The following is a 12,353-nucleotide window of genomic DNA, read 5'->3' as shown; positions in this document are numbered from 1 at the left end:
AAACCAAATGAGCATATAAGGCACCAGTTTACGTTTGGACATCTCCTCACAATAACTGCAGTAGAGGTACAATACGTTGGATATTGTGGCAAAAGTAGTGCAGCGCAAGGTTCAATTCTCGAAGGGCTTATCTCTGTGGTCTTTGTGATGCACACAAGTCATAGAGTCACAAGTCAAATGCTCATTAGTCATAGGTCAAATGGATCTAGTCATGGGCTAAACACTGACATTTTGCTGCTTGTCTGAAAGGGCATTTCCTAAATTAGTCACAGGGTAGGATTTTCCGGCCCCATCCGTTGTTGGGATCATTCGGTCCTGCCAAAAGTCAATGGATTGGAAAATTCCAGCCACAGCTTTCTTCCATGTGGAAAGTCTTCCCTTTGAAATCATGCTGCAGCAATAGCTTCGAGGTCCCTCAACTGACATTGCACTTTAATAACGCTTGACAGAATAAGAGTAGATTTTGTTTCCTAACGTTGGTTAAAGTAGCACATGTGCTGGGGTTCCAAGTGTCTGTCTTTATGCTTTTCAAAGTGAGGGATGTTAGTGCTGGGGAACATAAGACTTTTGCCTTTCATAGAGCTGGTGTCAGCATTGAATACTCTCAGCTTTGTGTTAGTGAAAAGATGGATATACTGTGAAGCCTCTCTGATTTGTCCCAACCTTGCATCATACACGGGGAATTTTAACCTGAAAAATTGGATGGTCAGCTGGTTAAAATGGCTGAAGTTGAGGGTGCATCGGGAAGTCAACAGCATCCGAGGAACTTCAGCCATAAGTTTTGTGCAATTGGCTGCATTCTGGAATGCACCCCCCCCCCCCACCCCCCTGGCTCCCCCCGGGTGGGTTGACTATAATACATACACAGCAATTAGCAACTACTGTAACTTAGCAAATTTAGCTCTGAGCCTTAGGATTTTACAATCATAGAATAGTTACAGTACAGAAGAAGACAATTCGGCACATTAAGTCTGCACTGACCCTATTCCTGCAACCCCACATATTTACCCCACTGATTCCCCTAACCTAGATATCTTGGGACATTAAGGGGCAATTTAGCATGGCCAATCCGCCCAACCTGCACATCTTTGGAGTGTGGGAGGAAACTGGAGCACCCGGAGGAAACCCACGCAAACACAGGGAGAACGTGCAAACTCCCGGATTTGAACCCGGGGCCCTGGCACTGTGAGGCAGTAGTGCTAACCATTGTGCCACTATTTTCTGAGATTCCTGGAACTTACCAGCAACAGAAACGAGAAGGAACAGCAAGAATTGAGGGTGTTGAACAAATGGTAGCTAAAGTTAAAGTTCATTTATTGGACACAAGTAGGCTTACAAGTAGATTTACAGTGAAAATCCCCTAGTCGCCACACTCCGGCACCTGTTCAGGTACACTGAGGGAAAATTCAGCATGGCCAATGCACCTAACCTGCACATCTTTGGACAGTGGGATGAAACTGGAGCCACCACTGTGCCACCATGCTGCCTGCTGCAGAAATTGGGAGAACAGACCTCATGTTGAAGACTTTTTGAAGTCCGTGAGTAACAAAATGCCCCTCTTTGGGCAACTAGATCCATTCGACCCTAACATGAAGAAGTGGGTGCAATATGTCAAATACTTGCGCTATTTTTAAGGCCATCAAATTGGCAGGGGAAGAGAAAGAATGGGCAATCTTATTAACAGCCGACAGGGCTTTAACCTATAGCCTGATAAGGAGTCTGACTTTTCCAGATTCCCCCAACTCCAAAACTTTTGAGAAGCTTGTGGAATTAGTCAAGGGACATTATCACCAGAAGCCTTCAGTAATAATGCAGCGATACAAATTTAATTTGATGACAAGAGCCCCAGGGGAGTTGATAGTAGTGCTCTTGGGCAAAGACAAACCCCCAAGACAAAGGGTTGAACTGTGTGAGTTTGGGTCTGCAGTCAATGATATGTTGAGAGACAGGCTAGTCTGTGGTGTTAACAACAGAACTATACAAAATAAATTATTAGCAGATGCAGGGATTACTTTAAAGAAGGCATTCAGGGTCACGCAGGCTATAGAAAGTTCTGAAAAGGGGGCAGAGTGTGCAAGCAGGCGAGGTCCACCAAGTTTTGCAGGGAGCTTCTGGTATTCGAAGTGCCACGGAGGAGGGTGCAGAAAGAAATGAGCAAATAGGCTTGGAGCAAAAGAGAGTGCAGCGGTATAGGGAATTTGGTCCACTGACCAGGAGCTATGAAGAATGCCACCAGTATGGGGGAAATCATCCCCAGGAAGAATGTAAATTCAGGGAAGCTACATGGTACGCCTGCAATAGGAGAGGGCACATTATTAACAAATGCAAGACGAAGCAGAGCCTACAGGGGACCAGGGAAAACAAACATTCCGACTCCAGTAGGCAGTGTTGAGAAGAACCCTAAAATTGCTTCTGAAATATATAGGTTAGACAGCATTAAGGAGGACAAAACAGCCCCAATTACGATTATGTTGATGGTGGATTTCCGATATACCCTCCCATTTGCCTTGAATAATACTAAGACTGATGTAACGATGTCTAAATAAAAGCAAATTACTGCGGATGCTGGAATCTGAAACCAAAAAAAAAATGCTGGAAAATCTCAGCAGGTCTGGCAGCATCTGTGAGGAGAAAAAAGAGCTGACGTTTCGAGTCCAGATGACCATTTGTCAAAGCTAAAAGGTAATGATGTCTCATTGCTGGTCCAAAGTCAAATGCTGGAGAGGGGAGTGGGGTGCAGAGGTTGTCTGCCCAATTTGCAGCTAATAATCAGTCCAGGGCCACAGGCAGAGAATCAATTTCTTTAAATATGTCTAAGTATCAGTTCCTCAGGAGGCTCGGGTCACTGTTGACGTTAACAACCTCCTGGGAGAAGACCTCCAGTTAAGTGGATCACCTGATCGGGTCACTGTCTGTGTGGAGTTTGCACATTCTCCTCGTGTCTGCGTGGGTTTCCTCCGGGTGCTCCGGTTTCCTCCCACAGTCCAAAGATGTGCGGGTTAGGTTGATTGGCCAGGTTAAAAATTGCCTCTTAGAGTCCTGAGATGCGTAGGTTAGAGGGATTAGTGGGTAAATATGTGGGGGTAGGGCCTGGGTGGGATTGTGGTCGGTGCAGACTCGATGGGCCGAATGGCCTCCTTCTGCACTGTAGGGTTTCTATGATTTCTATGATTTCTATGATCAGCACAAGGTCAGCGACTGTAAACATCACCAGTTTGGTATTTCTTTGCCTCTGGCTCCTTCCAGCAATCTGCAGGAGATATCTTTACAGAATCTTGCAATTTGCTGCCTACAAATGTATCATAAAGGTGACCGATATCAGGAATGATGTGCACCAATTAGAGAGAGGGGCTTTGTGACTCTCTGGATTGCCAAATGTCCAGGAAGTTATCAACTGCACACATGTGGCAATCAGGATGTCTCCAGATTATCCTGGAATCCTCTACAACTGCAAGGTCTTCCATTCCCATCAATATGCAGCCTGGGCTGAAATTAGTTTGGGAAGCAGGGATTCTGATCACTTTGAAAGTGCTGTGTGTGGAACCCCTGGCTGGATCCATCAGGCTTGTCTGACCTCTCCACGTGGGGCGAGGAGCGGGGAATTTGTCCTCACTCGAGGGGCTCATGAGAAGATTTCAGAAAGATGAAGTTTGATATAACATTTAAGTATGAATTTTTTTAGGTATGAAAAGCAATGACTTGCTGAACAGAAAAAGATGAGTAATAAATAAAGATGATATTAGAGTGTGATAGGATGAGAATGTCTGAGGCTCACTCATAGGCTCAGGGTGTTCACACACTCACCCTCAGCTGTGAGGGTGGTTAAAGTTAAAGTTAAAAGTTTATTTATTAGTCACAAGTAAGGCTTACATTAACACTGCAATGAAGTTACTGTGAAATCTCCCGAGTTGCCACAGTCCGGTGCCTGTTCAGGTCAATGCCCCTCACCAGAACGTCTTTCGGACTGTGGGAGGAAACCGGAGCATCCGGAGGAAACCCGGGTCCCTGGCGCTGTCAGGCAGCATTGCTAACCACTGTGCCACCCACGGGAATTATGTGGTGGGATTTTCCGGCTGCACTTGCCTAAAGAGTGGAAAATCCCACTTGAAGTCAATGGACCTTTGAATGGTCCACCCCGCCCACTACAATTCCTGTGGTGGGTGAGACAGGGAAATTCAGCTCATGGTGCGTGTGGGTGAGCTGAGTGAGAACTCTGATACTGGGACTGAGGCAGCCTTTTGGACACATTCTGCCCCGCATTCTCACCTATCCCCCTCCAGCACACGCCCACTGCCTCCGCCCCACACACTCTCTCACAACCGCCCCACACACTCTCTCACAACTGCCCCACACACTCTCTCACAACTGCCCCACACACTCTCTCACAACCGCCCCACACACTCTCTCACAACTGCCCCACACACTCTCTCACAACCGCCCCACACACTCTCTCACAACTGCCCCACACACTCTCTCACAACTGCCCCACACACTCTCTCACAACTGCCCCACACACTCTCTCACAACTGCCCCACACACTCTCTCACAACTGCCCCACATACTCTCTCACAACTGCCCCACACACTCTCTCACAACTGCCCCACACACTCTATCACAACCGCCCCACACACTCTCTCACAACTGCCCCACATACTCTCTCACAACTGCCCCACACACTCTCTCACAACTGCCCACACACTCTCTCACAACTGCCCCACACACTCTCTCACAACTGCCCCACACACTCTCTCACAACCGCTCCCCCACACTCTCTCACAACCGCTCCCCCACACTCTCTCACAACTGCCCCACACACTCTCTCACAACTGCCCCACACACTCTCTCACAACCGCTCCCCCACACTCTCTCACAACTGCCCCACACACTCTCTCACAACCGCTCCCCCACACTCTCTCACAACTGCCCCACACACTCTCTCACAACCGCTCCCCCACACTCTCTCACAACCGCCCCACACACTCTCTCACAACTGCCCCACACACTCTCTCACAACCGCCCCACACACTCTCTCACAACCGCCCCACACGCTCTCTCACAACTGCCCCACACACTCTCTCACAACCGCCCCACACACTCTCTCACAACTGCCCCACACACTCTCTCACAACTGCCCCACACACTCTCTCACAACCGCTCGCCCACACTCTCTCACAACCGCTCCCCCACACTCTCTCACAACTGCCCCACACACTCTCTCACAACTGCCCCACACACTCTCTCACAACTGCCGCACACACTCTCTCACAACCGCCCCCCCCCACACTCTCTCTCATCTCGCCCTCACATTCTTTCACTGCCCCCCCACACTCTCTCACTGCTCCCCCACACTCTCTCACTGCTCCCCCACACTCTCTCACTGCCCCAATACACTGTCTCACTTCTCCCCCACACTCTCTCACTGCTCGCCACACTCTCTCACTGCCCCAATACACTGTCTCACTTCTCCCCCACACTCTCTCACTGCTCGCCACACTCTCTCACTGCCCCCCCCACACTCTCTCACTGCTCCCCCACACTCTCTCACTGCTCCCCCACACTCTCTCACTGCCCCAATACACTGTCTCACTTCTCCCCCACACTCTCTCACTGCTCGCCACACTCTCTCACTGCCCCCCCACACTCTCTCACTGCCCCCCACACTCTCTCACTGACTCCCACACACTCTCACTGCTCCCCACACTCTCTCACTGACCCCCACAATCTCTCACTGACCCCCACACTCTCCCTCTGACCCCCACACTCTCTCACTGATCCTCACACACTCTCCCACTGACCCCCCCGCCACACTCTCTCTCACTGACCCCCACACTCTCTCACTTCTCCCCCACACTCTCCCACTGACCCCCCACACTCTCTCACTGACCCCCCACACTCTCTCATTGCTCCTCACGCTCTCTCACTGCCCCCCACACTCTCACACTGCTCCCCCAGACTCTCTTACTGCTCCCCACGCTCTCTCACTGCTCCCCCACACTCTCACTGCCCCCCACACTCTCACACTGCTCCCCCAGACTCTCTCACTGCTCCCCACACTCTCTCACTGACCCCCACACTCTCTCACTGCCCCCCACACTCTCTCACTGCCCCCCACACTCTCTCACTGCTCTCCCACACTCTCTCACTGACCCCCACACTCTCTCACTGCTCCCCCACACTCTCTCACTGACCCCCACACTCTCTCACTGTTCCCCACACTCTCTCACTGCCCCCACACTCTCTCACTGCCCCCCCACACATTCTCTCACTGACCCCCACACTCTCTCACTGCTTTCCCACACTCTCTCACTGCTCCCTCACTCTCTCTCACTGACCCCCCACACTCTCTCACTGCTCCCCCACTCTCTCTCACTGCTCCCCCACACTCTCTCACTGTTCCCCACACTCTCTCACTGCCCCCACACTCTCTCACTGCCCCCCCACACATTCTCTCACTGACCCCCACACTCTCTCACTGCTTTCCCACACTCTCTCACTGCTCCCCCACACTCTCTCACTGACCCCCACACACTCTCTCACTGCTCCCACACATGCTCACTGCTCCCCCACACTCTCTCACTGCTCCCCCACACTCTCTCACTGCCCCCCCACACTCTCTCACTGCTCCCCCACACTCTCTCACTGCCCCCCCCCCCACATTCTCTCACTGACCCCCACACTCTCTCACTGCTTTCCCACACTCTCTCACTGCTCCCCCACACTCTCTCACTGACTCCCCACACACTCTCACTGCTCCCCACACTCCCACTGCCCCCCACACTCTCTCACTGCTCCCCACACTCTCTCACTGACACCCACACTCTCTCACTGACCCCCACGCTCTCTCACTGAACCCCCACACTCTCTCACTGACTCCCCACACTCTCTCACTGCTCCCTACACTCTCTCACTGACCCTCACGCACTGTCACTGACCCCCCACACTCTCTCACTGCTCCCCCCACACTCTGTCACTGACCCCCACACTCTCTCACTGACCCCACACTCTCTCACTGAGCCCACACTCTCTCACTGACACCCACACTCTCTCACTGACCCCCCACACTCGCTCACTGCTCCCCACACTCTCTCACTGCCCCCCCCACATTCTCTCACTGCTCCCCACACTCTCTCACGGCCCCCCACACTCTCTCACTGCCCCTCCACATTCTCTCACTGCTCCCCACACTCTCTCACTGACCCCGACACTCTCTCACTGACCCCCACACTCTCTGACTGACCCCCACCAGTCTCTCACTGACCCCCACGCACTCTCACTGACCCCCACACTCTCTCACTGACACCCACCAGTCTCTCACTGCCCCCCCACACTCTCTCACTGACCCCCACACTCTCTCACTGACACCCACACTCTCTCACTGCCCCCCACACTCTCTCACTGTTCCCCACACCCTCTCACTGCTCCCCACACTCTCTCACTGACCCCCACGCACTGTCACTGACCCCCACACTCTCTCACTGCCCCCCGCACTCTCTCACTGCCCCCCCACACTCTCTCATTGCCCCCCATACTCTCTCACTGACCCCCACACTCTCTCACTGCTCCCCACACTCTCTCACTGCCCCCCCACACTCTCTCACTGCCCCCCCACACACTCTCACTGCTCCCCACACTCTCTCACTGACCCCCACACTCTCTCACTGCCCCCCGCACTCTCTCACTGCCCCCCCACACTCTCTCATTGCCCCCCATACTCTCTCACTGACCCCCACACTCTCTCACTGCTCCCCACACTCTCTCACTGCCCCCCCACACTCTCTCACTGCCCCCCCACACACTCTCACTGCTCCCCACACTCTCTCACTGACCCCCACACTCTCTCACTGACCCCCACACACGCTCACGGCTCCCCACACTCTCTCACTGACCCCCACACTCTCCCTCTGACCCCCACACTCTCTCACTGATCCTCACACACTCTCCCACTGACCCCCCCGCCACACACTCTCTCACTGACCCCTACACTCTCTCACTTCTCCCCCACACTCTCCCACTGACCCCCACACTCTCTCACTGACCCCCCACACTCTCTCACTGCTCCTCACGCTCTCTCACTGCCCCCCACACTCTCACACTGCCCCCCACACTCTCTCACTGCTCCCCCACACTCTCTCACTGCTCCCCCAGACTCTCTAACCGCTCCCCACGCTCTCTCACTGCTCCCCTACACTCTCACTGCCCCCCACACTCTCACACTGCTCCCCCAGACTCTCTCACTGCTCCTCACACTCTCTCACTGACCCCCACACTCTCTCACTGCCCCCCACACTCTCTCACTGCCCACACACTCTCTCACTGCCTCCCCACACATTCTCCCACTGACCCCCACACTCTCTCACTGCTTTCCCACACTCTCTCACTGCCCCCCACACTCTCTCACTGCTCCCCCCACACTCTCTCACTGCCCCCCCCACACTCTCTCACTGACCATCCACACTCTCTCACTGCCCCCCCACACTCTCTCACTGACCATCCACACTCTCTCACTGACCCCCCACACTCTCTCACGGACCCCCCACACTCTCTCACTGCCCCCCCACACTCTCTCACTGACCCCCCACACTCTCTCACTGCTCCCCACACTCTCTCACTGACTCCCCACACTCTCGCACTGCCCCCCCACACTCTCTCACTGCCCCCCCACACTCTCTCACTGCCCCCCCACACTCTCTCACTGACCATCCACACTCTTTCACTGACCCCCCACACTCTCTCACTGACCCCCCACACTCTCTCACTGACCCCCCACACTCTCTCACTGCCCCCCCACACTCTCTCACTGTCCCCCCACACTCTCTCACTGCCCCCCCACACTCTCTCACTGCCCCCCCACACTCTCTCACTGACCCCCCACACTCTCTCACTGCTCCCCTCACACTCTCTCACTGACCCCCACACTCTCTCACTGCTCCCCCACACTCTCTCACTGCTCCCACACACTCTCTCACTGCTCCCCCACACTCTCTCACTGCTCCCACACACTCTCTCACTGCTCCCACACACTCTCTCACTGCTCCCCCACACTCTCTCACTGCTCCCCCAAACTCTCTCACTGCCCCCCCACACTCTCTCACTGACCCCCACACTCTCTCACTGCTTTCCCACACTCTCTCACTGCTCCCCCACACTCTCTCACTGACTCCCCACACACTCTCACTGCTCCCCACACTCCCACTGCCCCCCACACTCTCTCACTGCTCCCCACACTCTCTCACTGACACCCACACTCTCTCACTGACTCCCCACACTCTCTCACTGCTCCCTACACTCTCTCACTGACCCTCACGCACTGTCACTGACCCCCCACACTCTCTCACTGCTCCCCCCACACTCTGTCACTGACCCCCACACTCTCTCACTGACCCCACACTCTCTCACTGAGCCCACACTCTCTCACTGACACCCACACTCTCTCACTGACCCCCCACACTCGCTCACTGCTCCCCACACTCTCTCACTGCCCCCCCCACATTCTCTCACTGCTCCCCACACTCTCTCACGGCCCCCCACACTCTCTCACTGCCCCTCCACATTCTCTCACTGCTCCCCACACTCTCTCACTGACCCCGACACTCTCTCACTGACACCCACACTCTCTGACTGACCCCCACCAGTCTCTCACTGACCCCCACGCACTCTCACTGACCCCCACACTCTCTCACTGACACCCACCAGTCTCTCACTGCCACCCCACACTCTCTCACTGACCCCCACACTCTCTCACTGACACCCACACTCTCTCACTGACACCCACACTCTCTCACTGCCCCCCACACTCTCTCACTGTTCCCCACACCCTCTCACTGCTCCCCACACTCTCTCACTGACCCCCACGCACTGTCACTGACCCCCACACTCTCTCACTGTTCCCCACACCCTCTCACTGCTCCCCACACTCTCTCACTGACCCCCACGCACTGTCACTGACCCCCACACTCTCTCACTGCCCCCCGCACTCTCTCACTGCCCCCCCACACTCTCTCACTGCCCCCCATACTCTCTCACTGACCCCCACACTCTCTCACTGCTCCCCACACTCTCTCACTGCCCCCCACACTCTCTCACTGACCCCCACACTCTCCCTCTGACCCCCACACTCTCTCACTGATCCTCACACACTCTCCCACTGACCCCCCCGCCACACACTCTCTCACTGACCCCCACACTCTCTCACAACCGCCCCACACACTCTCTCACAACTGCCCCACACACTCTCTCACAACTGCCCCACACACTCTCTCACAACCGCCCCACACACTCTCTCACAACTGCCCCACACACTCTCTCACAACCGCCCCACACACTCTCTCACAACTGCCCCACACACTCTCTCACAACTGCCCCACACACTCTCTCACAACTGCCCCACACACTCTCTCACAACTGCCCCACACACTCTCTCACAACTGCCCCACATACTCTCTCACAACTGCCCCACACACTCTCTCACAACTGCCCCACACACTCTATCACAACCGCCCCACACACTCTCTCACAACTGCCCCACATACTCTCTCACAACTGCCCCACACACTCTCTCACAACTGCCCACACACTCTCTCACAACTGCCCCACACACTCTCTCACAACTGCCCCACACACTCTCTCACAACCGCTCCCCCACACTCTCTCACAACCGCTCCCCCACACTCTCTCACAACTGCCCCACACACTCTCTCACAACTGCCCCACACACTCTCTCACAACCGCTCCCCCACACTCTCTCACAACTGCCCCACACACTCTCTCACAACCGCTCCCCCACACTCTCTCACAACTGCCCCACACACTCTCTCACAACCGCTCCCCCACACTCTCTCACAACCGCCCCACACACTCTCTCACAACTGCCCCACACACTCTCTCACAACCGCCCCACACACTCTCTCACAACCGCCCCACACGCTCTCTCACAACTGCCCCACACACTCTCTCACAACCGCCCCACACACTCTCTCACAACTGCCCCACACACTCTCTCACAACTGCCCCACACACTCTCTCACAACCGCTCGCCCACACTCTCTCACAACCGCTCCCCCACACTCTCTCACAACTGCCCCACACACTCTCTCACAACTGCCCCACACACTCTCTCACAACTGCCGCACACACTCTCTCACAACCGCCCCCCCCCACACTCTCTCTCATCTCGCCCTCACATTCTTTCACTGCCCCCCCACACTCTCTCACTGCTCCCCCACACTCTCTCACTGCTCCCCCACACTCTCTCACTGCCCCAATACACTGTCTCACTTCTCCCCCACACTCTCTCACTGCTCGCCACACTCTCTCACTGCCCCAATACACTGTCTCACTTCTCCCCCACACTCTCTCACTGCTCGCCACACTCTCTCACTGCCCCCCCCACACTCTCTCACTGCTCCCCCACACTCTCTCACTGCTCCCCCACACTCTCTCACTGCCCCAATACACTGTCTCACTTCTCCCCCACACTCTCTCACTGCTCGCCACACTCTCTCACTGCCCCCCCACACTCTCTCACTGCCCCCCACACTCTCTCACTGACTCCCACACACTCTCACTGCTCCCCACACTCTCTCACTGACCCCCACAATCTCTCACTGACCCCCACACTCTCCCTCTGACCCCCACACTCTCTCACTGATCCTCACACACTCTCCCACTGACCCCCCCGCCACACTCTCTCTCACTGACCCCCACACTCTCTCACTTCTCCCCCACACTCTCCCACTGACCCCCCACACTCTCTCACTGACCCCCCACACTCTCTCATTGCTCCTCACGCTCTCTCACTGCCCCCCACACTCTCACACTGCTCCCCCAGACTCTCTTACTGCTCCCCACGCTCTCTCACTGCTCCCCCACACTCTCACTGCCCCCCACACTCTCACACTGCTCCCCCAGACTCTCTCACTGCTCCCCACACTCTCTCACTGACCCCCACACTCTCTCACTGCCCCCCACACTCTCTCACTGCCCCCCACACTCTCTCACTGCTCTCCCACACTCTCTCACTGACCCCCACACTCTCTCACTGCTCCCCCACACTCTCTCACTGACCCCCACACTCTCTCACTGTTCCCCACACTCTCTCACTGCCCCCACACTCTCTCACTGCCCCCCCACACATTCTCTCACTGACCCCCACACTCTCTCACTGCTTTCCCACACTCTCTCACTGCTCCCTCACTCTCTCTCACTGACCCCCCACACTCTCTCACTGCTCCCCCACTCTCTCTCACTGCTCCCCCACACTCTCTCACTGTTCCCCACACTCTCTCACTGCCCCCACACTCTCTCACTGCCCCCCCACACATTCTCTCACTGACCCCCACACTCTCTCACTGCTT

At 55.3% G+C, this 12,353-nt stretch overlaps 1 protein-coding gene across 1 annotated transcript in view; it reads right to left on the bottom strand.

The window, feature by feature from the left end:
• Window positions 1–12,353, bottom strand: part of fdx1b (ferredoxin 1b) — a 48,652-nt gene that overhangs the window by 1,119 nt on the left and 35,180 nt on the right. The window lies entirely within an intron of this gene.

The sequence above is a fragment of the Mustelus asterias genome, chromosome 4 (assembly GCF_964213995.1).
Source record: "Mustelus asterias chromosome 4, sMusAst1.hap1.1, whole genome shotgun sequence".
NCBI lineage: Eukaryota > Metazoa > Chordata > Chondrichthyes > Carcharhiniformes > Triakidae > Mustelus > Mustelus asterias.
The sequence above is the reverse complement of the archived record's forward strand: the minus strand, read 5'-3'. Positions and strand labels throughout refer to the sequence as shown.